The sequence below is a fragment of the Schistocerca gregaria genome, chromosome X (genome assembly GCF_023897955.1).
Source record: "Schistocerca gregaria isolate iqSchGreg1 chromosome X, iqSchGreg1.2, whole genome shotgun sequence".
In the NCBI taxonomy this organism is placed as follows: domain Eukaryota; kingdom Metazoa; phylum Arthropoda; class Insecta; order Orthoptera; family Acrididae; genus Schistocerca; species Schistocerca gregaria.
This window is the reverse complement of record NC_064931.1, coordinates 30,951,770-30,965,937: the sequence shown is the minus strand read 5'-3', so window position 1 is coordinate 30,965,937 and position 14,168 is coordinate 30,951,770.

Sequence of the window (14,168 nt, the reverse complement as noted above, 5' to 3'; positions counted from 1 at the left end):
ACCCACCATACTTGCTCCGGACACTGCGAGAGGGCTGGCAATGATCACACGCACGGCACAGCGGACACACCTGGAACCGCGGTGTTGGCCGTCGAATGGCGCTAGCTGCGCAGCATTTGTGCACCGCCCATACGGAGCTCCATCGCAGTCTTTAACACTGGTAGCATGCCGCGACAGCGTGGACGTGAACCGTATGTGCAGTTGACGGACTTTGAGCGAGGGCGTATAGTGGGCATGCGGGAGGCCGGGTGGACGTACCTCCGAATTGCTCAACACGTGGGGCGTGAGGTCTCCACAGTACATCGATGTTGTCGCCAGTGGTCGGCGGAAGGTTCACGTGCCCGTCGACCTGGGACCGGACCGCAGCGACGCACGGATGCACGCCAAGACCGTAGGATCCTACGCAGTGCCGTAGGGGACCGCACCGCCACTTCCCAGCAAATTAGGGACACTGTTGCTCCTGAGGTATCGGCGAGGACCATTCGCAACCGTCTCCATGAAGCTGGGCTACGGTCCCGCACACCGTTAGGCCGTCTTCCGTTCACGCCCCAACATCGTGCAGCCCGTCTCCAGTGGTGTCGCGACAGGCGTGAATGGAGGGACGAATGGAGACGTGTCGTCTTCAGCGATGAGAGTCGCTTCTGCCTTGGTGCCAATGATGGTCGTATGCGTGTTTGGCGCCGTGCAGGTGAGCGCCACAATCAGGACTGCATACGACCGAGGCACACAGGGCCAACACCCGGCATCATGGTGTGGGGAGCGATCTCCTACACTGGCCGTACACCTCTGGTGATCGTCGAGGGGACACTGAATAGTGCACGGTACATCCAAACCGTCATCGAACCCATCGTTCTACCATTCCTAGACCGGCAAGGGAACTTGCTGTTCCAACAGGACAATGCACGTCCGCATGTATCCCGTGCCACCCAACGTGCTCTAGAAGGTGTAAGTCAACTACCCTGGCCAGCAAGATCTCCGGATCTGTCCCCCATTGAGCATGTTTGGGACTGGATGAAGCGTCGTCTCACGCGGTCTGCACATCCAGCACGAACGCTGGTCCAACTGAGGCGCCAGGTGGAAATGGCATGGCAAGCCGTTCCACAGGACTACATCCAGCATCTCTACGATCGTCTCCATGGGAGAATAGCAGCCTGCATTGCTGCGAAAGGTGGATATACACTGTACTAGTGCCGACATTGTGCATGCTCTGTTGCCTGTGTCTATGTGCCTGTGGTTCTGTCAGTGTGATCATGTGATGTATCTGACCCCAGGAATGTGTCAATAAAGTTTCCCCTTCCTGGGACAATGAATTCACGGTGTTCTTATTTCAATTGCCAGGAGTGTACTTTTACCGCCAGCCGGGGTGGCCGAGTGGTTCTGGGCGCTACAGTCTAGAACCGCGCGGCCGCTACAGTCGCAGGTTCGAATCCTGCCTCGGGCATGGATGTGTGTGATGCCCTTAGGTTAGTTAGGTTTAAGTAGTTCTAAGTTCTAGGGGACTGATGACCTCAGCAGTTAAGTCCCACAGTGCTCAGAGCCATTTGAAATATTTTTATCGCCACCGTGATAAGGGATATGTATATCAAGTTTGGTTGAAATCGGTGCAGTGGTTTACGGCGAGATGTAGAACATACGCACCTACATATGTCCATTTTAGTAATATGTACGGATTTACACATCGCTGCAACACAACTAAATGCACCTTTAGTTTACATTCCTTTCAGTTCTGAACATTGCAAAATACTTCTCCTTCCAGTTGGACATTATTTTATTACGTTCCTCAGCTAGTGTAAACTTACACGGCATGGTTGTGTGAGAAGGAAATTAGAGATAAGATGTGCTGATCAACTTACTGTTTTCGTTGTTCGCGAAAGCCAGTTACTTCCTGGAATGCAGAGTTCCAGTGATGGGAGGCGGAAAGTTTCTGTTAATTTCCGTACAGAGGCGCGCCAATCGATACCACAACTGGCTCAGCAGGAGTTGCGAATTTTTTTAGGATTCTATTTGCCCATTAAAAAATTGCGATAACTGAGACACTTCGTCAACAAAAATTTTCAAACTTTGTTAAATGTTACTATCTAATTCTCATACAACAGTCGATGGTAAACTGTAGCCTAATTATTTAAACCCTGACTGAACAGAATGCGACTGATCAATGGTAAACAGGACGACTGGTTTGCAAAGCTCATGCCACACCGAAATCAACAATAAGAAATTATTGTCATATAACCACTTCAGTGAGTGGAAGGAGTATTAAATCATGGCTTTTTTGCGATGTTCCTAGGAGATTATCTACAGAGTAATTGTATGTGCGAGCATTAGAAAGAAACTTTGTGAGGTCCTTGAAAATGACTATCTAAATAGCTTCAAGTTGCGCTTCAGCCCTTACTGAAAGGACAAGCCTATGACAGACTAAGATAACGGCTATTCCACAGTGGTAACACCGATACCCGTCAGATCACCGATGTTAAGCGATCTCAGCTTGGCTAGCCCTTGCCTGGGGCCGGCCGGAGTGTCCGTGCGGTTCTAGGCTCTACAGTCTAGAACCGAGCGACCGCTACGGGCGCAGGTTCGAATCCTGCCTCGGCCATGGATGTGTGTGATGTCCTTAGGTTTAAGTAGTTCTAAGTTCTAGGCGACTGATGACCTCAGAAGTTAAGTCGCATAGTGCTCAGAGCCATTTCAACCATTTTGAACCCTTGCATGGGTGACCGTGTGGGTCTACCGATTGCTGTTGGCAAGCAGGGTGCACTCAGCCCTTGTGAGGCGAACTGAGGAGTTACCTGACAGAGAAGTAGCGGCTGCTGTCACGAAAACTGACAATGGCCATAACAGCGGCGCGCTGACCAAATTCCCTTCCATATCTGTATCCAGTGACGCCTGTCGGCCGAGGATGACACGGCGGGGCGGTCGATCTGTACCGTTGAGAGAGAGAGAGAGAGACAGATATATATATATATATATATATATATATATATATATATATATATATATATATATATATATACACTTATGGCAAACTAAAACATTAAGCTGTAGCTACCGATACAAACTGCTCTTCTTAAACAGGACGTTGTGGATGTGACAAAGCTATGTACTAACAGTTTAAACATGTGCTCTTATTCGGAGGAGTTGGTTTCAATTACTAGTCTGGCTATTTTATGTAACATTTTACGTGGATCTTCTGTTATCACTTCCCCGGAATCGTTGCTTAAACAAGGGCACAGCCGCTTTTCTCCCCCAAACTTGTCCAATAAGAGTAGAGATACAGCTCTAATGACCTCGTCGTCGACGAGACGCTTTACTGTTGACATTCCTTTCGTGATTGATGAACTCTGAGGATAGGGTTGATAATGATTACACAATTTTTGTTTTTACCAAAACCGCACGAAGTCCCAATGAAGGTATGTCTATTCCATCCCGAGGGTTGATTTGAAGATATCAGTGCTATATTAGGAACGGTCCTATTGAAGCAGACATGCCCTTGCCCTTCCCCAGCCTTTCATCAGAAAGCCATAAGGGGGCGTGCAAAATAAAGTCTACTGCAGGCCACGTTCCACGTTGTAACTTACAACCTTTCAGATTAGCAAATTCTTACCAGAAGTGATAAGTGGCAGATAAAATGCTATCAGCATGTGATGACTGATCCACAGACCGTACGATCGTAGCCTGACGCTTACTGACTGAAGCAAAGAGCCATGCTTACATGACAGTTTTTTGGGTCTACGAATCGCCAAAGCACCGTTCCCAAAGTAAGGTAGTACTGAAAAATGTGAAGTCATTCACATGAGTAACAAAAGGAATCCACTTAAGTTCGGTTGCTCAATAAATCACATAAATCTAAAGGCTGTAAATTCAATTAAATGGTTCAAATGGCTTTGAGCACTATGGGACTTAACATCTGAGATCATCAGTTCAAAAATTGGTTCAAATGGCTCTGATCACTATGGGACTTAACTTCTGAGGTCAGCAGTCCCCTAGAACGTAGAACTACTTAAACCTAACTAACCTAAAGACATCACACACATCCATGCCCGAGGCAGGATTCGAACCTGCGACCGTAGCAGTCACGCGGTTCCAGACTGAAGCGCCTATAACCGATCGGCCACCGCGGTCGGCTAAATTCAATTAAGCACTTAGTGATTAGAATTACGAATAACTTAAATTGGAACGATCACATAGATTATGTTGTAGGGAAAGCAAAGCAAATACTTCGGTTTATTGGCAGAACAGTTAGAAAATGCAACAGGTCTATTAAAGAGATTGACTGAACTACTCTTGTCCGTCCTCTTGTAGAGAATTGCTGCACGGTGTGGCATCCGTATCAGATAGGACTGACGGAGGACATCGAAAAGGTTCAAAGCAGGGCAGTTCGTTTCGTACTATTGCGAATGGGGGTGGAAATCATAAAAAAGGCTTTTTTCGTTACGGCGGTATATACTCATGAAAGTTCAGTCACGAATTTTCTCCTCGGAATGTGAAAATATTTTGTTGGTGCCCATCTACATAAGGAGAACTGATCATCATAACAAAAATGAGAGAAACCACAGCTCGTACGGGAAGATTTAAGTGTTCGTTCTTCCCACGCGCTGTTCGAGAGTACATCTGTAGAGAAATAGCTCGAAGCTCGTTCGATGAACTCTCTGCCAGGCAGTTAATTGTGAATTGCAGATTACTCATCTAGATGTAGTTCACAATAAGACATTGCGTCGAAGCGCTGAATGCCGAAGCAGCCTGCAAGAAATCGGGGCTGACTGTAGTTGTATCCCTTGCACAAAGTGTAAGTTGGAGTGTTTATTTGCACGCAGTGACAGTATACCTGTCGATCGCTCCTCCAAAGCACGGGCTATTGTGGACAAAACGGACTAAAAGTATAATCACTCGCGTCTGCTCGTTGATATTCTGATAAAATGTTTGCTAGGAGATGAAGACACTCTTTCCAATAAATATTTGTGTTTCGAAGGTGTGACACTGAGCTCGTGTAGAGTCCCACACCTCCGTTCTTTTTGAGCGGGAGAAATGGCGTGCGCTTGCTGCTGGCGGGTATGTGGTGCTCACGTCACGCGAAACCTCCGCTGCGCTGCGTTTACTTTTGCTTCCTATTAGCTAATGAATCTCCTTCCTGCACTGGCCGCCCATGATCAGTTTACTGTGGAATATACCTTTGACATACCGTTTCATCTACACGTACACAGGGCCGTTTCTACCACTAGGCAAAACTCGGCGGCCGCCTAGGGCGGCAGAATTTTAGGAGAAGCAAAGGGCGGAAAAAATTATTTTCGGGTAAAGGCAAGGAAGGTAACATCGGGTTATTGTACGTCTTAATATCTCATGTTTGAAAATAAAAAAAATGCTGAAATTAATCAGTTATACCACGTAGCAATTGTTATACTATTCCCAATAATCCAGTGTTACAAAATTACTAATGTAAGAGTTGAAATATAAATATAATTAACGGGTTCAACGTAAGGTGACAAGATTTTTGAGCACGACATCGAGGACTAAATGACATTTATCCTCAATTTCAATACAAAATTGAGGACAATTACTTTTCAAAATCAGGACATAATTCCGACAACGTCTGGCGTATTGTGGTAAAGACGAAGATTAGCAAAGAATTTATGAACCGAATCATGATTTTCCAGTACTCATACGACGAATCTGGTACTTTTGATGTGACATAAGTATAAAATATTAATAAAGAACTGTCGTTCAGTGTATTACTTCTCATAAATGTAATATGTTACTCATAGGGGGCAGCACATGAAAACAACCTACGTTTTGATTTCGTACTGCAATGTCGTTGTGACTGAGCATAAGAAGAAACATGGAGCCAAAAATTTACTCTACAGAAGAGGGATATTCCAAGTCTAGTAACCTGACTTGAAAAAAAAAAAACAAAACAGTTTAATGAAACGAACGTACTTAACAAAAGTTTTTTTCTCAGGGTTTAACGTCCACCGCGAACAACTCAATAGGCTATAAGGCGTCGACCGTCCCTAATTTAGAGCCAATGACGCCAGGGGCGGAAAGAGCCAGTGCCTTTAGATAAACACATAACCCATGCCTCCCAGGGATTCGAACCTGGACCCATCACGGAAGAAAGATCAGAAGCCAATCGCGTAGGCCACTCCGCCACAGCTAATAAAAACTGTAGCACCCTCAATATAACATGCAGATAAGGCATTTATTTATTTAATCGCAAGAAGTGGATACTGGAAAGATGAGAATTATTCCTCATTACAAAAATATTTCAACTAAAACAGAAACGAAACAACACTACAGTTAACCGTAAGGCCTAGTTTGGTGCTTCGCCATGTCTCCCATCAGTATAAATTAAATTCAACGAAAAATTCGGTCGCACCAGATAATAGTTCAACACCTTTATTAGTCCATTTTCACGCAGTTAAATAAAATAAGTAATAGATGGCAAATTTCGTTGCACTGGTATATTCAGTTAGAGTTCTAGTTTAAAATGTTCAGCACAATCTTCCTGTTTCAATAATCTTGGGAAATCTCAAAAATTGAGGACAAAAGATAAGAAATTGAAGACATTTGTTGTTCTCAATCAGTTTTGGAGGAATTGAGGGCAAAGCATGAAAATTGAGGACTGCCCTAAAAAACAAAAACGTCTGGTCAGCTTGGTTTAAGGGAGACAGATGGTAGCAAAATAGAGGGAGCGTAATTTTTCAATTCTTGCCTAGGGCGGCAAAACACCTAGCGACCGTCCTGCACGTACATATATAGTCGACAGACCTGCAGTTGCAGAAGTTACTTCTTATCACAACATGCTGATAAATGTTCTTTTCCTTCAGTTCGAGAGTTCTTTGTGGGGGGAAAAGTGATTACATGCATCTGAAAATGTTGTAATTAGGCTAATTTTATATCAAGTGGCGCTGATTTTGAGTAAGTATTTAAGGAAACCGAACAGCTAAAGTGATCGCTCTCCTATCCGACCTCAGGGCAGGAGTAGCGTGCCCAATCTCTCTGCTTATGGAGCAAATTCTGCACGCCAGTGTATGTATGTCGAAGGAATACTGCATCTTCCTTCTGAATAACACAGGCACTGCAAAATCGTATTTATCCGTCGACACCGGGCAAGAGACTTTCAGCTCAAATGTCTCCCCAGTACGGGAATATACATAATAAATGTACGAGCGCAAGTTGTAAACATATTGTTGACCAGATATGCAAGTTTGGGTCTCGAAGTGGGTCGTGCACGGATAGCCTTTGGTACCGGCACGGTAGCTTAGCGTGTTCGGTCACAAGGAATCAAACATGAACTTGAACGGTTGTCATGTGATGTGCACCACGATCAATAACGAACAAAATGAAAAAGATGCTAAGACGACCGCGGGCGACAAGCGGGAAATTCCGATTCGAGCCCGGCCCCGGCACAAATTTTCATTGGCGTCATTCCACTATAAAGCTAATGATTGTCCATATTGGAACTGCGAATATACTTCATTGTACCTCATTTTTTTACCCCACCGCGTACAGTCATTGTGCTAGCTGTAGTACTTGCTGGTTTCGTGTGCTTTTTTACAACCACCCTCCGCAACGCAAGACGGTGCCCGTCCATCAGTACATCATGTCTACCTGGTTTTGGTTTAGCTGTGTTTCTTTCTATTTCGTCGAACAGGCCTCGGGAGGCCCAACGATACCGCCCGATTGCCGTGTCATGCTCAGCCGACAGGCGTCACTGGATGCGGATATGAAGGGGCGTGCAGTCAGAACACCGCTCTTGTTCCTCATCATCAGGAGTCGACTCGGGCAGCTTACGAAGGGTTGATATGTCCCTCATAGACTAGTTACTCACGTGAAATCCAATGACTGGTCGACATTAGAAATGACCGAGCCATCCTGCTGTTACTGTTCCTCTACTGAAAAAAAAAAAACGAAAAAAAAACACAAAAAAACCAGGCCGGCCGTAATGGCCGAGCGGTTCTAGGCGCTACAGTCTGGAACCGCGCGACCGCTACGGTCGGAGGTTCGAATCTTGCCTCAGGATGTGTGTGATGTCCTTAGGTTAGTTAGGTTTAAGTAGTTCTAAGTTCTAGGGGACTGATGACCACAGCAGTTAAGTCCTATAGTGCTCAGAGCCATTTGAACCATTTTGAAAAAAAAAAAAAAAAAAGAAAACTATACTCTCCGCCTCCTTTTATACTGGCGGGTCCGCCTCCCGTGACATCTAGATGTCAATTTCACATTACATTGTGGTGACCGGATAGTGTATATGGATCTACTGGACATTCCTCACCAACAACTGATTCTTGGAATTTCGATAATGAATATTCTCGTAACAGCTAACTCTGTCTTATTTCTTTAAGACTCTCTCGTGGATCAAATCTATTTGCTTCCATTTCTGCTGACCTCCTGCCTACAGATTCGAAAGAAGGAGGAAAGAAAGTTTATGGTTTAACTTCCCGTAGAAGAAGAGTCACAGGCTCGAAATAGGGAATGATGGTGAACAAAATCAGTTGTCTCTTTTCAAACGAATCATCCCGATATTTGCCGTAGGCTGCTTTAGGAAATCTGTACTTGAACCGCCGTCCTACGGAACTGGAATCCAGTGTCTTATTACTGAGTCATATCGATCTGTTTTAGATTTGCAGTTCCCTGTTACTTGTACCAATTTGTTTTTACCCTTATACGCTTAAAATATTTGCTGATTGTTTCTGTGAAGCAGTTAGATTCTTGACGAGTTGTCGTTTCTAGAAGCACACCATTTCCTTTACTCGTGTGGCTATGTGATTCTTGTGTGTCATGTCACTATAAATTTTTACTCGCAGGTATTTGTCTACTTGTATTATTCGCTATGATAGCAGATACTGCACTCATACGAAGAAACTCCTATGTTATGGACTATGACCCGTTGGAAAATACCGACTCAGACCTAAATAATATATCCGTTCAGTTTTCGCCGTTAAGATCTACCTTAAACTAACTTACGCTAAGAACAACACATACACTCATGCCCGAGGGAGGACTCGAACCTCCGACGGGGGGAGCCGCGCCGACGTGACAAGACGCGGCTGTGGACATAGTCCAATTATGCTACTGGATTCGTGATATCCTGTCAGAGAGATCACAGTTCGTAGTAACTGACGGGAAGTCATCGAATTAAACTGAAATGATTTCTGGCGTTACCCGTGGTAGTGTTATAAGCTCTCTGCTGTTCCTTGTCTAAATAAATGAGTAAGGAGACAATCTTAGCAGCCGTATCAGGTTGTTTGCAGAAGATGCTATCGTTTATCGTCTAGTAAAGTAACCAGAAGATTAAAATAGTTGCAAAACTATTTAGAAACGGTATCTGTACGGTGCGAAAGTTGGCAATTGACCCTAAACAATGAAAAGTGAGAGGTCGTCCGAAAATACTAAAAGGAATCCGTTGAACTTCGCTTACACGTTAAATCAGTCAAGTCTAAAGCCCTCAAGTTCAACTAAATACCTAGGAATTACAATTACGAACAACTTAAATTGGAAAGAACACATAAAAATGTTGTGGGGAAGGCAAATCAAAGACAGTCTTTTTCGGCAGAACACTTAGAAAATGTAACAAATCTACTAAAAGGACTGCCTACACTACGCTTCAACGTCTCTTTTGAAGTACTGCTGCACGGTCTGTGATTCTTACCAGATAGCATTAATGGAGTCGAGAAAGCTCAAAGAAGAGCAGCACGTTTTATATTATCGCGAAATAGGGGAGAGAGTGTCACAGACATGATACAGGATTGGGGATGGACATAATTAAAACAAAGACTTTTTTCGTTGTGGCGAAACCTTTTCACAAAATTTCAATCAGAAACTTTCACCTCCGAATGCGAAAATATTCTTTTGACGCCGACCTACACGGTGAGAAACGCTCATCATAATAAAATAAGTGAAATCAGAGCTCGCACGGAAAGATATAGATGTTCGTGTTTTCCGCGCACTGTTTGAGATTGGAGTAATAGAGAATTACTGTGAAGTTAGTTCGATGAGCCCTGAGTAGCCATGTAGATGTTGATGTAAAAGGAAATGTACTCTGGTGGCCGTTCTACGTGTCACAAAGAATATTCTACTCTAATGATTCACATACTCGCCGAAGGTTGTACGTTATGAAGTTACATCCAACCATGTGTTCTGGGTGCCTCACTATTTTGGTAAGGCAGTGTGTGCATACCGGGAGGTTATAAATAAACTTTCCCTATTTAACATGTTATAACACGGAAACTAATTACCATACGAGTTCCAAACTTGGTAACATTAATGTCCACAGTATGGGGTGCATGATTTCCATGTGTCACAGCGCCATCGTCCAGTTCTAACTATGGCCACCAGATGCCAGGATCAGTCATCGTGATTCATAGACTCACACACCTGATCAGTTGCAGTGCACTTGTTGACGTACCAACGTAACCTTGGACAAAATGAGCAGGGCATTATTGGTGAGGCCCTATTATCAAAACAACAGTAATACTGCAGCTGCACTTCGAGAATATCGCTGGCTCAAAGGATTACGTAAGGGTCTTCTTCCTCCACCTACTGCGCGGAGCATAATGACGAAGTCCGAATCAACTGGAGAACTGAGCGTCACTCCAGGGTGAGGCCGACGACCGGTTGCACCACAGGTGGTTCATAAAATCGCTGTTGCTATGGCAGACAACACTGCGTGCAATTCCTGAGAGTCTGGCAGTGCACGTGCTGTCACGACAGTTGAGCCATTCTCGGATGATATCCGTACAAGATCCATATCGTACAGCAGCTTGCACCACAGGACGCACAAAGACGTGTTCACTTTGCTCTCCACTTTCTCGCAAGGATTGAAGTTGACGAGGGCTGGCTCTGGACCATCCTATAGACAGACGAAGCTCATTTTTCTCTGACGGGGGAAGTCAACACACAGAATTGGGAATCTTCATCTCCAGTCACTGTGTGTGAAGTTCCTCTGTATGGTGAATGTGTCACCGTATGGTGTGGCTTCACAGGTACGTTCATCATTGGCCCATTCCTTTTTTAAACAGGTTGGAGCTCAAGGACCAAAGACGTACATCGTGACTCGCCAGCGTTACTGTGATATGCTTTGCCAGTATGTCATACTCGCCCTACAGGGGAGATCCGTATTGAACCCAACAGTGTTGATGCAAGATGGGACCCCACGGCACATTGCTCGTGAAGTTGATCTGCTTTTCTGAAACACATATGGAAAAGATGGAATTATCACTCGATCGTTTCCAATTGCTTGGACAGCACAATCACCTGATCTCACTCCTTGTGATTTCTGGTTGTGGGGCTACCTAAAGGACAGGGTTTACCACGGGAACATTCACACATGTGCTGATCTGAAGCGCAGGATATCAAGACACGTAGCCAGAATACCAACAGACATGCTTCGTTCTGCTGTGCAGAATGTAATCCCTCGCTTTCAGACTCTTCTGGACACTGATGGCGCCATATTGAGCCCATTTTGTAGCAGTAATGGTATGATGTACCATAGCAGCAAGTTAAAAATCTTTCAGTTGAATCGATGCTGCATTATTTCTCTTCCCCATGTTCTTGTCTTTAACGCTGCCAAGTTTGGTACTCGTACAGTAATTAGTTTCCGTGTTATAACGTGTTAAATAGGGAAAGTTTAATTATAACCACCCAGTATTGTACTGAAAATACCTCCACAACAGTCAACCATATGCGCTGTGTGCTTTGTTTAGGAACAAACTTACTCCATTCATTAACGATACTTACAGTTGACAATAATAATGCCCACTTTACTTTTTGTCATGAAGCTTGCATTCGGTACTGCTCGGTCCTGTCTCGGGTTTGTTTTTCTGGCTGTGTTAGTTGTAGATTAATAAGAATACACAATAGTATGAATAGGTTTATTAATGAAGAGGTGGCCAACATGCACCTCCTGCATGGGTAAACTGCAATGGAAGAGTAGCACAGGGACGCTGTATTGAGGGGTTCTCACAGCAACGGCAGCCACATCACAGTACTTTTCCATCTGTCTGAAGGTTTTGTGCTTCACGTTTTGGCGACTGCATACACTGATCAGCCAGAGCACTTATGACCACATACCTAATAGCTGATATGTCCACCTCTGGTACGCATCCTGGTATGGAAGCAATGAGGCCTTGTTAGGTCGCTGGCGGGAGATGGCGATACATCTGTATACGCAAGTCCCTAATTCCCGTCAATTCATTGGGGGGGGGGGGGGGGGTGAGGTCTGACGCCACATTCAGTCAGATCCCTAATTTGTCCAGTCGCATTCAGCTGTGGCGTCTTGGGATCTTGGGGGGGGGGGGGGGGCAGTACATCAACTGGAACTCGTCACCATGTTCCTAGATCCACTTCATCACAATCCTGGCGTTGTGACATGGCACGTTATCTCCTTGAAAAATGCCACTGCCGTCGGGAAACATGATCGTCATGAAGGGGTGTACATGGTCTGCAACCAGTGTACGATACACCCTGGCCATCATGGTGCCTTGAACGAACTCAACTGGATCCATGGATGCCACATTTCATACCTGCCAGAATATCAGGTGTGAAAGAGCAAGAATAATGCCAGAGGTAGTGAAGGAATATTTCAATAATTTGGAACAGTCCTTTCAAGATGAAAATTAAGACATCGTTGTTCCCCCAGATAGAATTTTTAATTTTGATAAAGCCAACCTCTGTGGTGATCTAGGTGTAAAGAAATGTCTTCAAGTGAAGAGGGTGAAATATGCAGAACAGTTAAAGAACAGCAGTAAAACCAGTATTTCTTTGATGTTTTTTGGCTCTGAAACAGAAGAAGTTCTACCTCCATGTGCAATTTATGAGTCTGAACATATGTGGCAATTCTAGCTGGGAGAGGGTCCCAGCAAAACTAGGTACAATCAAAGTTGTTCCAGCTAGTTTGATACCATGTTTTTACTGACTAATTTATGAAATCATTTTCGACTACTTGGACAAAACAACTCTGTCTTGTGTGATATTATGCCAATGGTGTCCAATGCATTGACAGATATTTTGAAATGCATGATAAATTGGGAAAATACCCAACTTTGCAGAGACAATTCCAGAGTAAATGTCACAGCAGGGAAGAGTTTGTGTCTGGAGGACCTAATAGATGAACCCGATTCCCCTTCCAGTGAGGACAATGTTCTACATTTCCATTCATTAAATACAGGTAAAATTGGGTATGACTGTCTAATATCTTATTCACTTATTTTGTTCTTCTTCTCAGTTCTTGTTATTGCTGTTTTTAACCACCTTGGTTATTTTCTTTCACTCTTTTTTCACAGCTCATAATGTTGTAAGAAGGTCAGGAGGCGCTGCTGAAGTCCTGGGGCTAGAGTTGTAAAGCTACAATAGGCTACTGTAGATTATCATAACAAGTACATGTAGACTACAGTAGTTTTTGTAAGTAGCCTTTATCAGGTAGCATCGTAACTGCATTACCTGTATGTTAGGTATGTTGCTTACCTATTGGGCTACCTTATTTCAATCCCTTTGTTTGTGTATGCAATATGTGTCTTACTATATTTCCTAGAAACCAGAAGCAGTGAATCATCTAGAAACTGAGGGAGGATATATAAAGGGCCATGTAACCTATGGAACATTTTTGTGCTACTTGGGTAGCTTCCTCTCTGTTACTTAAAAATAAATAGTATTATAGCAAAATTGAAACTATCAATGTTTAATTCAGGAATTAATGGAAAGTTATTGGTTTGTAATGTGAAACAGAGGAATGTTGTAGTAATAATAATAATAAAAAAGTAGTCTGTTATCATACAGTGCTAGAAAATACAATTTCTTTGAAAAAGATAAAGTTAAAAAAGAATCACATATTGCTTCAATATTTCATAGAGCTTATATAAATGATATTTTTGTTATTCATAAACTCCATTCATGATTATTAATAATAACAGAAAACTCTTGACTTTGATCATGACTAAGAATGTTCTATTGAGTAAAAAATAACAATATTTATATAGATTTTTCTTATGTTTGTGAGTGTAAAGTGTACTTACATCAAGAGTAATTGTTATGGTTTTATAAAAGTGCATAAGTTATGCAATCAACTAATTTTTATTACTTATAAAATGCAATATATATTTTGTAAGGATATAAAATACACTATGGACCAACATTGAATGATCTGCTGTTTTACTTACGTGCAAAACATGTAAAAAAATAAACAA